This window comes from Thamnophis sirtalis, unplaced genomic scaffold (genome assembly GCF_051295495.1).
Source record: "Thamnophis sirtalis isolate CommonGarterSnake01/CBP01778 unplaced genomic scaffold, rThaSir2_p1.2 scaffold_7, whole genome shotgun sequence".
Lineage (NCBI taxonomy): Eukaryota > Metazoa > Chordata > Lepidosauria > Squamata > Natricidae > Thamnophis > Thamnophis sirtalis.
Genome location: NW_028261387.1, coordinates 58,422,081 through 58,436,805, shown reverse-complemented (window position 1 = coordinate 58,436,805; position 14,725 = coordinate 58,422,081). Strand labels below are relative to the sequence as shown.

The following is a 14,725-nucleotide window of genomic DNA, read 5'->3' as shown; positions in this document are numbered from 1 at the left end:
CTTTCTACAATGTTTTTATTATATCTTTTGTGATCTCACACTTTAAACATATAATGCAATAGTTTATGTTTTGCTTAACTATCCAGAATAATTAAGAGTCAGGCAACATATAAATTTCATCACCACCATCATCAACATCATCATCACATCATCAACATCTGTGATCAACCATAAAAAATCTGCCTATCCCAGGTCCCTGGGAAGGACTCAACAGGTGGATGAAAATGCCAAATCAAATCTAAACATCTGTCTGATTGTATGACCATCATAATAATCTAACTACAAAGTGATGTCTTGGCTCATAACACACCATACTTAAATGTAGTTGGAAAACAAAACTGTGGATAATTGATGTAGCACCAGAGATCATTAGAAAAGAAGACAAAGAATTACAGAAGATAATAAAGGTATCCGAAAATTATAGCTGTAACCAGCCATGGTGGTCCCAGGGATTATCAGCACACTGGGCACCGTGCTAAAAAAATACTGAATGGCACTTAGAAAATCTGTATTGGAAAATTTTCCATTTGTTAATTTAAAAAGGCCACACTGCTTGGATCTGCACATATTCTTCACTGATGTGTTTGAAGGCTACACCAAAACAGCTGTGATTTCATATTATTGTGCAGTTAATAATAATATTATTATAATATAATAATAATCTAACCATCATTATAACTTGGTTAGAAAGAGAAAAATCCACTTAGTAGTACAGGTGAATGCTGTTATCTATACATGCATTATTCTATACATGCATTATATATGTGACTACTTAAGCTGAGTGCTCTATACTGATTTTAGCTTTTATTTGAGTCTTGGCAGTGAAAGAGTTGATTGATCAGCTATGGATAGGTCTAGTTAATGGACAGTCATTTCCTGAAGAAATATGCAACAGCTGTATATTTTATGTTAAGATTGCTTTCTACATCTTTGGCAGAACCAAACTCTATCCTCAAATCCAGCATTTGATAACTGTCTCTATCCAATGAATACCAAGATGCTGGTATTCAAGTAAAAAAAAATGCTCTTCTAGAAAATATATCCGTATGGTAAAGGTCCATATTTTAGCCTGATTACTCATTTTTATTTTGGTAACTTGGTACAAGTACAGTTACAACAACATTCATTTACCAGGATAAAGGACCTAACTAAGTTCATCTATCAATAAACACATTAAAATGAGAACTTATGGTCTCAAACACTAAGTTTCTGAGGTCTGGTTCAAATATTTTGCTAAATAAAATAAAAATGTAATTCTGGTTTGTCATATTGTATAAATATAGTCATCGTATTTTATTAAACATGGCTTATGGTTTATTTATTATGTTGTATAAATCCAATAAACCAAAATGGAAGAAACTATGGCTTAGTAAATACATACATCTGGTAAAAAGGAAAAAGGGATTAGTCTGTCTAGCCTTGGATCACTCAATAATATTAAAACTACAACTTTGGTTTCTGTCCTTCCTTCCCCTTCAAAGAAATGTGAACAAAACACATGCTGTAGGACTCAGCAACTGAAGCCAAAATATGCAGGGAGCCATTCACATTACCGTTGTCTGCAACTCTTTTAAACAGTCATGCCTTCTCCAATAGTCATGAAGCTGTCCTCCACAACTGCCATGCAATTCTGGGAATGGATGTATTTGGTTTAAGGACTATCACACAGGTAATATGTTTGCAACCTAGAACAATCAAAAACACCTTTTCCCCTTTCAAATTCAGAGCATTGCTTAACTTTATGTTGATGAGCTCCTCTGAATCCCTTCTAGAGGAATCTTATGTTTTCTATATGTCTTCCCCACAGTAAAAATACAATCAGACAAAACATGATAGAACCCCTTCCTTGGAGTATAATGATAGCAAGAGCACCATTGAAATGTAGTCAACAAATAAGGTCAGCAACTCATGGAGTCATGCCTGCAAATGAAACAAATGCAGTCCTTGACAGTGCCAGTTAAGGGACTAAAGAAATTCTGGTGGAATGCTAAAGAAGCCAAGGCTTTCAGTGCACTCTCTACTGCAATTATTATTTCCTTAACTTCTTGTGGTTTATTGCTACTACATCTACCAGTGAATCCACTTATGATTCTCTTGTGAATCTGCTTGTGATTCATTTCTACTAAATTCCTGTAGCAACGAATTACAACTTTATAACTGAAACAATTTTAGTGTTTCTGCCTCAACAATTTAGCACCATTACCACTACTGTCAGACACTGATAGGTTGCATTATCAAAATAAAAGAAGCTACATTCTAGGGCTGTGATGGCGAACCTATGACATGCATGCCAAAAGTAGCATGCAGAGCCATGTCACCTGGCATGCGGGGTATTGCCTGTTCCTCTTCCGGGTTTCTGGTGCAAATGCGGGTCCGATGATCAGCTGGCCTTCGAGCGTGCAATAGTGCTGGTAACGGGAAGAGCTGGTCCTCTGTTTTCTGGCATGAGCATATATGCCGGCCAGCTGATCGTTGCAGTAACTGGAAGACTAGCTTGCCAGTGCACATGCACATGCTGGAAACCGGAAGTTCATTTTCTGGTGCATGCATGCCCCCTGGGCAGCTCCTCTTTCAGGATTTGTGCGCCCACTCCATTTTCGGCACTGGGTGCCAAAAAAGGTTCACCATCATTGCACTGGGATCAGGGTAACAAAGGCTAACCATTATAAAAGCAATAAACTAATTTAAGCCAGTTTGCACACACACAACTGCATCTTTGGTTCACTCAACTCCTATTCTGTATTGTCATTAAACAATTTGTTTTGATTTTTCACAACATTCTTTCTTTTTTCAAGAGTAATGGCAGTGAACTGCATGAACCAGATTTGCTTAATTTAGTAGAAGTAAATTGAAGAAATTAAGGAAATAATAATTCTAGTAGAAATGTTTCATTTAAAAAAAACATGGTCTAAAATAAAGTGGCTTTTTATTTTATTCCTACTCCTGTCTCTTCCCCAGAAGCACTTATAAAAAATAAACCTCTACTTACTGCCAGGCCTTTCAACAACTCTACTTAGTGGGCAAAATGCTAATGAAGACCTTTCTATCATGCTAAATTTTATAGCATTATTCATGCCTCTCTAGATTACAACAATAAACAGTATTTGGGTCTGTCCTTCAAAATAACTCAGAAGTTATAGCTGGTACAGTGTGCAGGAGATCCAAGCCTTTAAGAGTATTTCAAAATTTGCCCAAGTACAACCACTACTGCAAAAGCCTGAGTGGTTGTCAATAAATTTCTGGGCATAATCCAAGCTATTGTTGTCTCTTTTAATTCTAAAGTCCTACAGTACTTTAGCTTCTTCATTTCCTATTACTTTGTCTAGCTTGTAATAACATAAATTCTTGCTTGCCGGAAAACAGTGTTTCTTTCAGATATTCCAATGTATCATTTTGGTCATGAAGTTGTTTCTAATCAGTCTGGGCAATCTAATTAATTGGTCAGCTTCTTTGCAAATAGGTCATTTGCAGTCTTCTCAGTACTGATTTTATATCCATTTGTAGTTAGTATTTAGTCTTGTGCAGCAAGAATTTGCCTCTCGTCTCTTTCTTCAACTTTTCTTCTTTTAGCCATTGCCAGATCTTGTCGTTATCTACTTTGCCTGCTAGTTTGCTAGTTTGATCTCTTTGATATTTAGAAAGCTTTCATGGGATACCAGCATCTTCCACTGTCCTACAGGTGACTTCTTTTTCTTCTTTAACTGCCTGATGTACTTGCAATATTTTAGGCTAAACTATGCTCTTTGGTAAATACAGTCTGTCAACATCGCTACATGGATGAAAGGCCATGATTCGTTGTCATTATTTTTCTGACATTCCTATCTCAGACTTTTAGTTCTGCTTGAGTCCAGTCCACTTTTCCAAATACATATCTATTAACTAGAATTGCCCGGGTATTAATTCCCTTGATAATATTTTCTCCACTGAGTTTAGACTTCAAGAACTTCTTCATCCTTCTGATATATTCATTACTAACCTTCTTCTCAACTTCAATGTGCTTGGTGTTGCCAATCTGAAGAATGCCCAGGTGTTTGTAATGATTTTCATCCAGATTCTTGATGTTATTACCATAGGGCATCTTGGTTCTTTCAATTTTCATTATTTTTCCCCTGTTGATGGTAAAAGTGGCACGTTTGTCAGTCCAAACCCCATTTCAGTACCATTGTTACTACCATTCAGCTGGTGCTTATATTTAATAGTACAGTATTGGCATCTTTTAATACTTGTGTTAGCTGGCTTTGAGGAGTGTAACAAATTTCAGTGCCGACAAACTTATTCTGTTGTTTTGTGGTGTTCAATAAAATCAGTTATTATTTGTTTCCATTCTTCTTGTTGTCTAGTTGGAGGTCTCTGTTCTTTCCGAGGAGAAAGCAGGGGACAAGGATCCTGGTTTGGGAATGAAAACAGTTCAATAGCAATGCTGGTTTCCTCTACTACCAATTCCCCCTGGTTTGCCTTTACTGTCTGAACTATTTCTAGCAAAGAATCAATTTCTATGCTCTAGTAGACCTTTGCAGTTCTTCCAATTTTCTGTCTGTGAATACTTCATTTCATATTATAAATCAACACCGATCTGTTCTGTTGTCCTGTTATTTCTGATTCTGGATATTGTTCCTTCCAGAACTGGTGCATTCTTTTTAGATATCCTCTTCTCTTGGCTTTGTAATAGCAAATAATCACTTTTTTGTTAATATAATGATTGGTAATCTGGTTTCTGTTAGAATATTTTGTTTTCATTCTATTTTGGTTCTATTTATAGGCTGTATGTGGAGTGTTTTGGTAACTGAACTGCATATAAACTGCCATAAATAAAATTAACTTCTGATGCAGCTCAAAAATATGATGACAAAACCCCATTGACAAGAGAGAGTGAAATCAGCCTAGCAAATTGAGCATCCATAGAATACTGAATTTTAGAAGGCAAACAAAACAAAACAAAAACTTCTTAGCTGCTAAAAGTTCATACCATGAGGAAGTTGATGCTTAAAGCAGAATCAAGAAAAAGCCTTTTCATATAAATTAACAACACACCATGTGATAGAAAATTTTCCTATGCAAAGAAATTCCACTGAGAATGCCTGTACAGGGACATACCTGGATCCTTGTAGAGGTCCTATCAATAATCTGTGTCTCGTGTGTATTCACTCATTCAGATCACATGAATAGGTCACTTTCACTTCAGAGCGTTTTCACAATCTGATCCATTACATAACTGACTGAAACTGAATCCTCTGGAAATTCTGAAATAAACTAGTAAGTAAATGGGTTTATATATTACATAACCTATTTGATAGGTTTGGGTTCAGTATGTTGTAGAAGCAAGACACTGTGGCTTGTAAACTAAAATAAATTGTATGTGCTCTCTCCTTGCACTCAGTTATGAGACTTTCAGGAAAGTTTTAAAAAGAAATCAGATTCTCCATGATTTTGGCCATCCCAGCACTTGAATATTTTGCATGATTTAATTTGCAACTAAATGTAATCCAGGTTTTTTTTTCTTCCAGGTTAACTTTAAAGTTTGCAACAGAAATTATTGAACTTATCTTCAGTTTCATGGTTTACACTCTAAGTTCTCTCCCCAATATTTCTGGGTTTCTAACGCAGCAATAAAGAACATTTGGCAGAAATGGATTTAAGATGAACAACTGGAATATCATTTACATAAATGGATTAAGAGCATATAACTGTGAAGAAGAGATTTAACACTACTACATACACGGCATGAGATCAGTATTAGATTTATTATACTTAGAAAAATCTCCCTAATGGAACTTTAAAAATTAATCACTTCCTGTGATTCTTAAGAAATGCCCTTCCTAGCAAATGCAGTAAATTTGTTTTTATAATTGTTTGGTCAAAAGCAAAGAATCTAATTCTCTGTGAGGCTTTCAATGAGCTGTCATATTTTCCTATATTTGTATTTCCATTGATACTGTAGTTTTCAACCATTAGTTTCAATCAACTGATGAAAAAAAGATATTAATAATGAAAGTAAATATAATAGTGATATCACTTAGCAGTTTACAGAGTCAGCAAATTGCCCCCAACAATCTGAATCCTCAATTTACTGACTTTGAAAGGATGGAAGGTTGAGTCAACTCTGATCCGGTGAGACTCGAACTGCCGAACTGAGACCAGCCAGCAACCAGCAGAAGGACTGCATTCTAACCACTGCACCACCATGGCTCATACTATGTCCTTCTGTATGACACCTGGATTTATGAAGCACATCATACATTTCCTTGTATGTTTGGCTTCTATGAAAAGACAGTAACTTCAATAAGTTACAAAACAAGTGTAATCAGACGTATGATTACAAGTTGAAAATGAGTGCTAAAATCAAATACTGGGTTTTTATCTCAAATTTTATTAATTTTAAATCTTATTTAAGTCTATCTTAAAAAGCTTTAAAAAGTGTTTCTTCTTTACAACCAAATGGTCCAGAACAGTTTAATTTAAAAGAAATGTAGATGTTGACACCCTACAAGAGAGAGGTGAGAGGGAGAGAAATTCACTTGATTTAAGAGTGCTAGTTTAAATGGGAAAACGTGGTAAATATAGTATAAAATTCTTCCAAACAGATAGATTTATTGGATGTTACAATAAACAAAAAAATGTCAGAAAACTGGTGATTTAATTTCAGACACAGCAATTCTGCTCATTTCTCAAAATGTATAAAATGAAATGCTGCAGTTTTGAAGTATTAATTTATAGTTGTTAATTCTAGTTAAAAGACATATTTTTCTAGTAAAAGGCCTAAATAAAAATATTTATCTAAAAATGAATATACAATTAAGAAGTAACCAAAAAAATCTTCAATTAAATCCAGTCAGGAAAAATCCGCCATTAAAATAACAAGCCTGATCATCCTCTAAAATAATTTACTTGGACTTCAGTAAGAAATTCGACAAAGTAGGCCATAACTTACTACTTGATAAAATAGAAAAATGTGGGTTAGACAGCATCACCATCAGATAGATTCGTAACTGGCTGACCAACCACACTCAATGTGTAGTCCTGAATACAACTGCATCTACATGGAGGGATGTATGCAGTGGGGTACCCCAGGGCTCTGTTTTAATCACTTAAATATGAGCCAGCAGTGTGTTGCAGCTACCAAAAAAGCCAACACAGTTCTAGGCTGCATAAATAGAGGGATAGAATCAAGATCATGTGAAGTGTTAATACCTTTATAATGCCTTGGTATGGCCATACTTGGAATATCGCATCCAATTTTGGTTGCCACCATGTAAAAAAGATGTTGAGACTCCAGAAAGCATGGAAAGAAGAGCAAAAAAGACGATTAGGGGACTTGAGGATAAAACATAAAAACCGGTTGCTGGAACTGGGTATGTCTAGTCTTATGAAAAGAAGGACTATGGGTGACATGATAGCAGTGTTCCGATATCTCAGGGGTTGCCACAAAGAAGAGGGAGTCAAGCCATTCTCCAAAGCACCTGAGGGCAGGACAAGAAGCAATGGGTGGAACCTAATCAAGGAGAGAAGCAACTTAGAACTAAGGAGAAATTTCCTGACAGAACAATTAATCAGTGAAACAACTTGCCTCCAGAAGTTGTGAATGCTCCAACACTGGAAGTTTTTAAGAAGAGATTAGATAACCATTTGTCTGAATAGGTGTAGGATTTCCTGCCTAAGCAAGGGGTTGGACTAGAAAATCTCCAAGGTCCCTTTCAATTCTGTTATTCTATTCTATTCTATTCTGTTTATAGAATTAAAAAAACTCTGAAAACTGTAAAATGTTTTTTTAACCAAAGTATAATGAAATCCAATGTTAGCATGTTTTCCTCAGTAATTAGGTTACTGGGTGGTGAACAAGCTTTATTTGGAGCATGTCTCAGTTATTGTTCCTTCCCTTCCCTCCCAAAAATCCAGTTTTAGTTAATAATAAATCTGTTTGAAAAGTTAAAAAAAGATATGCAACTGATATTTCTGAATGTACCTAAAACAAATTACCAGAGAAAATGGCAACTGGTAAACAATACCTAACATAATTGGTTGAAGAAGAAGAAGAATCATTCATAAATATCAATGCAATGAATCAAATGAAATCTTCCTATGAAATGCAAAACCTTCCTGAGATATAAGAATTCCCTAATGTTCAAATTTAGATATTTGCCAAGGTGGTTGATTTTTTTAGGATTATTTAACCCTATACACAGAATATAACCATTTAAGAAAAGACAAAATGGGAAAGTATTACTGTCTGTTAGAAATATTAGAATCCTCCTTTGTCCAGCATTTTCTTTTCCATGGTGGACAACCAAATGTAAATGGAAAGCAATAAGAAAGACATGCATGACAGAATAGGATAAATCTTGCTTCATTTCCCATCAACCAATACTCAGAGAGCCATGCTGCTCCCAATACTGTAGGTAATATACAACCACTGAGACTGCATATTAATAACTTTTCTCCTTCAGGAATTTGTGAAGCAGTTGTGTACTAGTTGAAATGGTAAATGGGAATTTCCTTGTGAGGGGGCAGATGCTGCTCAGTGAATGACCAGATAAAAAAAGACATAGTCTATAAGGAAACTCAGAAAGGAATTTCTCTAACTTCTTTAACTTTCTTGGGTTGAAAAAGAATCATGGGAAATTAGTGGTATCAAACTTGCAAGATTCTATCAATGCAGCTTTACAATAAAGTAGAATGAGGTCATCTGGTCGTGTGCCCTGTATGATCCACCTGGGAAGGCTGACATCAGTTGATAACAAACCCTTTTTAAAGTCAGCCTATGTCCATCACTTTTCCATGTAGTAACAAATCACACAATTTAACTATGACCTACTTCCTTTCATTTGTCCTGAAAAACACAATTCAGCTTCACTGGACCATTCTAGTTACTATAGCAGGAGAGATGGGAAAAATATGCCTTATCCATGTTCTCAGTATGAATATTACCTGCATCTTTGTCATGTTCCCACGTCAATCATTTTTTAAAAAAAATAACTGTTAAAACCATGCTAAACATCCTAATTTTGCACCCAGGGAAGTTTACTTAAAGCAATTTTATATATCTTATTCTGGACAACATAAATATTGCATTGCTGTACATAATGAAGATCATTATATTCTACTTAAAGTGCAGTTTCTACACTTATCATCTATCACATGATATTGATATTATTCAATGGCAACAAGCAGACATGGCTGTCCCATATCTCAAAGTCCTCTATTTGCATAAACTCGGTGGTATTCCCATAATTTCTCTGCATATGAAAAGGTAAAAATGTCCTTGAACCAAACTTGATTCCTGGTGATTACATGGACACAAGCATGAATTTATCTTGACAACTATGCAGAAGTGGTTTTCCCCTGCCTTATTCCATGATGTGGTTTTGATTTTTTTAATCTAGCATAACTTCTTGGTATCCTTTGGCAGTCTTTCAAATGCTAACCAGAGCCCAGACAAGTTCAGCTGGGTTCTGCCATCTACTGAAAGTTGTATCAGAATTACTCAATTGCTAAGAAGATGCAGGAGACATCTTTGTCAACATTTAAATTAGCTTTCTGTTAAGAAAGGAGCAAAAAAGAGCACTTTTGATTAATCTGGTAAAACTTTCTGCATTCTTTAATTCATGATACAAAATTGCCAGACTTTAATTTTTACTTTAAAAAAAAATACATCACATAATAACTGTTACATAAATTTGATGCCACTTAATAAGGGCATGTTTAAAAATAATATAAGACTCTTCCAATCCCAAGTTAGGCCAGTGAATCAAAGAATGCTTAAAAGGAAAAACAAAAGTAGTTCTGTAGGTTAAAAAGAACAACAGGCTCAATTAGGGTGCTGAAAAGAAATTCCCAAATTTAATGTGAATTCAGGAGTGTTTTATTCTTTAACCCTAAAAGCACAGCTTAACTCTAAACAATTATTCTTTATTAGAATCCAGCTGTTAAATCACAGAGTCGGAGGGAGGGAGGGAGGGAGGGAGGGAGGGAGATCATCCCCTCTATTAAGGAACTTATTTTTGTGGAGAAAATAGAGGTAATGGGAAAAAAGATACAAGCCCTTCAGTATTATAAGAACCCATTTCTTAATTTCAGATTTCCACTGTGTAATACAAAAATCATTCAGCTTCCTAATCTTCACATTGCCTCCTAAAAATATTAATCATTAGATTTAGAGAAATTATCAATCAATTAGTGATGATAATAAGAGGTGGCTCTTGGAAATATAAAGTAAAAGTGAATTATGATAGCAAGAAATTATCATCATTCACTTTCACTTTATACTTCCACAGGGTACCTTTGTTATACAGCACGGAGCTTAAGGGTTTTATATCACAGTGGCCAGCACTGAAGTATTTCCTTTGAAACCTGGCAAGTGAAGTTGCATTCATCTGATTTAATAATGCATCCATTTTTGGCAAATGCTTATACAAATTAAAGCAGATTCCTGATATTCAGATTTTCTCTAACAAAAAGTGCTGAACATTCTTTGATGTTCTCCATTTGCTAAAAAGAAAAGAAAAGTTGGTAATAAAGTCCAGCATATTAAATTGGAAATATTGGTGCAAAATTTCAAATCACAATCAACAATCCTTTGTACTTGCCCGTTATCCTTTCAGCACAAGACTCCAATATTATTCTGTACTTACCAATCTAGCTGCCTTTGTTAATTCCGAATAATACTAATTTCAAACAAGCTCTTATATGTCTTATATGAGTCAATTTGCTAGCTCAGGGATTCTCTCAGACATTGACCCAATTAGATAGATAGAAAGAGTGGGAACAGCCCTTGCTGTTTTAAGAATAGAATAAAATTCTGCAAGGTAATAATTGTATTGCCAGCATTCTCATGGAGACAGCAGAAAAGCTCATCTGCCCACTGTCATTTTGGGGGGGATTTTACCGCAAGAGCATCTATTTCCTCACAGACAGAAGGGCTACTGTAGTAAAAAGAAATGGAAAAAAATGCTTTCATCAGACTATCCAATGCAATTATGTCCAGTAGTGAACCTTCCACTAAAAGCTATAGGGTGTGACAAAAAAATATTGTCACTTTTAAAGTCTTGGACTTGGATCCCTTTTATGTATCAATCAATGTCTTCATGTGTGTAGCTTACTTGCATCCTTTGGAAAGTTTAAAATTGTTTCCAAAGGGTCTCCCAAGGAAACTATTAATGGTCCTTGATGTTGCTGGATCGACTCTTTCCAGAACAATAAATTACAGAACAATGTAAAAATGAAGTATGAGGTATAATTTACAAAAGTCATGTGGTTTACTTCAGACCCAATGAAACAATGACTTATCCAACAAGAAACTGGATCTCCACATCTTAACTGGCAGAAGTGTACTAGGCTATGCCTTACCCTGGGAAGAAACATCAATCAATACAAATGGCAGCCCACTTCGAGGGGAACACTTCATGCCACAATGCTGCAGCCACCATTCGAAAAACAATTGCCTGCTTCCTTAAAGCTGTGACCACAGTATCTGCTACAGTGCCTGTGATTCCACTGTAAGGAGACTCCACTGCAAGAGCAACATTGCTAATTCAAAGCATATGTAAACACTCATGGTGCCAAGAGTCCGAGGGATGAATATTTCTGGTCCCCAACACGCAGTATTGTATTTTCAAGAGATATCCATCCTTAATCCAATTGACGTCGTCACTCAGGTATCCAAGCGATGATACAACACTTGTCTTTATTATAATACTTCATTACAGCGCAAGCTGTATGATATCCTAAGGGCATTTCTCCACTAACAACCTTAAAGCGTCTTCACAGCATCTTCCAGGCATCGCTGGAATGGTATATAGCCTGTTCTTCATTGCTATTGTGCTACAACAATGGTTGGATGACTCTAGAAGGTACTGAAAGTCACAAGTATGGAAATGAATGAAGTAGTATCAGGACTGGAACTGAAATCCATCATGCTAGGGAGGCTCTTTTGTCCTTCCTACTCCACCCCCTAGGAAGAATCCCTGCAAGTATTCCAAGGCTGACAGTCAGCCACACCTCACAGCGTTGTTGCCAGACTTCAAGGGAGCTGCCAGCCACCCTGCCTCCTTCACTTGAGACAGGAATGCTCTGCTGTGCTTTTCCTAAGGAGCCAAGAGACCCAAAAGGCTGCAAAGAGCATCCTGCTTCCCCCACCCTTTTTTTTAACCTGTATCTCTGCCCTCTGAGTCTTCGCATCCTTCCCTTTATCTCTAGGGAGAAAATCAGAGCTGAGGAACAAGACCACCCTAAACTATCACTATGTGGATGATGTTGGGGGGAGCGAGGGGTCAGGTGAGATTTACTTTGACGGGAGAGTTTGTTTTGACTTTGCACCTCCGCCATTTTTATCGAGCTCCCCCCCTTCCCCAAAAAAACCCGGACCCCAACGAACACCCGTTGTCGCAGCCAAAATGGAGTTTGCCTGTCACTCCCTCGCAGACCTGACCGCTGCCCTGCCCTGCCGAACGCAGCACCCGAACTCTAACGGGAGCGCCAGAATAAAGGGAGGCTCATTGTCCCCCCGCTTTAGCAAACGGAGAAAACGCTCGGCTTTTTAAAACGGACGCCGGTGCCGAATCCCAAGGCGGGCAACTAGTTCGCTTTGCCTCGGGCGACCCCGCTTCAAGTCCCAAAGCGAGAAAGTAACCCGGTCGGTCCGCCGGGCTTTCTGAAAGCCGGATCACGAAGTCTCTTCCTAGAAAGGGCAGGCTGGGCAAGCCGGCGTCGATTCCCAAGTCCAGGGGAGCGGCTGAAGGTCTGCAGGGAGACCCCCACGCTCGCCGGGGGACCAAGGGCAAACTTTAACTAGCTCCGATTCGCCGCCGCTGCCCCTCGCAGCGCTTTCAGTGCCCCCGACTCCAGCCCCGTTGTCGTCCTAGCCCCTTACCTTGGGCGCGCCTTCACAGCCGCTCTGCCGGCGCGTCCTTGCGGCGGGGCACGCCGCTCCCCATTTTCATCTCCCCAGCGCGCTGCGTGCCGGGCGGTCGGTCCGTCCGGATTCGTCCGCCGTGGCTGAGACTCAGCAGCGCAGGCACGTGCCCGGGCCCTTTCGGCTCTGGCGCCAGGAAACGGCTGGCATCGCCTCGCTTCGTCCCTCTGGCGGGGCTGCCCGGCTCTGCCACTCCGCCGCTCGGCACACGCGCGCAGCTTTTGGAGGAGGCGCCGCGCGGCGCGGCAGCAGGCTGCCCGTGCGCTGCTCGCCGCCAAGCTGAGCTTCAGGCTCCTCGGGGGGCTGCCGGAGAAGGAGAATAGAGCTCAAGGAAGGGCTACAGCGACCCCCAGAGCCTGAAGAAAGGATTGCATTGCATTTCCTCCCGCTTCTTCGCGTTACTTACCTTTTTTTTTTTGCTGTCGAGAGATCAAAACGCAACTTAGAACGAGATCTTCCTCCGGGAACTCTGGTAACCGGCTGCTTCTCTATCTGAAACTAGAGGCATTTCCGTGGAATTCTTAATCTATCTTTGTCGGCAGATAGTATTCGTGGGCTTTCCGTTTGCAAAGGTACGCGGCGGACAGAAATTCAACGGAAGAACGCGTGCAGCGGTAAGGGGTAGCTTCCCCCTTATTGAATTTATGTGCGCTCAGCGATTCAAGCCCGCAAGAGATTTGTAGCGAGAGGCGTGCAATACCATTCCCTCCCTGGAATACAAGGAAAGGGACTGATTTCTTCCGTAACTCATCAGTAATGTAAGGCACAGCTAATCGGAAAAATCACATTCGAGTTCCCAGCGTAACTTAATGCCAATGTTTAGTGTTAAATGTATTACCGGCATTAATACCAGAATTATGTGCCAATTCTTATCAATAAGTGGGAGAAAGATTGAATTTCAAAGGAGTAGAATTGAAGGAAAATTTAAATTTCCTGAATCTCTTCCCTTCCTCTTCCTTCTCCTAAGCCAAAAGCTACATTCCCCCATGTTCAATTTTCCTAGGGATGTTATGCCACAGTGACCAAAATCCAAAGCAAATTATGTCTGAAGTAGAATGTGGGTATAACCAATGCCATATATGCATATGAATTTTATTCACACAAACTTCTAAGCCAAAAAAAATTAAATGCATCTTTTGCTGAGCAAGCTACAATGAGCTGCATTGCAGGCATTGCTGGAGCTAAATGAAGCATACAGAGAAGTGTCTTGGAAAGTACACTGCTGTGAGCAGAACATCCTTATCAAAGTGTTGAGGCCATCCTAACAACCAGAAGGCTTCGCTGTTTAACAGACTTTCACATGTTTGTCATGTGTGCTTTTCCATGCCACCCAAGATTTCCACTAGGACTGCTAGTACCGGTAGTTATTCCTACAAGTGGAAAATTTCTGGGAAGGCCCTTGAAAAAACATAATTGGCCTTTTGGAGAATGTAAACTTGAGGAGGACCACTTTGCAAAAAGCAGGCACCCCTTCCCATGCTTCGCACAGCCCTACTCTAAAACTTAATGAGTTCAGATTCATGCTAAATCAGAACTGTATTAATGCATAAATTCATTCAAAGACATATCCGTACAACCATGCCCTTCATACATCCCATTCATGAATACAACTCTTCAAAAATCCACACATTCATGACACAAGATCAGGAAGTCCAGGTTCAATTCAAAATGGATTGCCCTGTCTGATCATGTCAGGTTTTTTCTGTAGGCAAGATTAGCAGTTGACCTGATTATATAATATATTTAGGAGACATAGGAAAACTCCAAGACAGAGTGGAGTTTGGCTATGTCTTGAGAATTATTGCAGAACAGCTAGGATTC

At 38.5% G+C, this 14,725-nt stretch overlaps 1 protein-coding gene across 2 annotated transcripts in view; it reads right to left on the bottom strand.

The window, feature by feature from the left end:
* TAFA3 (TAFA chemokine like family member 3) overlaps positions 1-13,114 on the bottom strand; it is a 103,464-nt gene extending 90,350 nt beyond the window's left edge. The window contains exon 1 of one of the 2 annotated variants that reach the window (XM_087720145.1): positions 12,863-13,114. The gene's annotated coding sequence lies outside the window, so the exon portion shown is untranslated. The remainder of the gene's footprint in view (positions 1-12,862) is intronic. The other variant, XM_087720146.1, reaches the window with a different exon arrangement.
* Between the last annotated feature and the right edge of the window lie 1,611 nt (positions 13,115-14,725).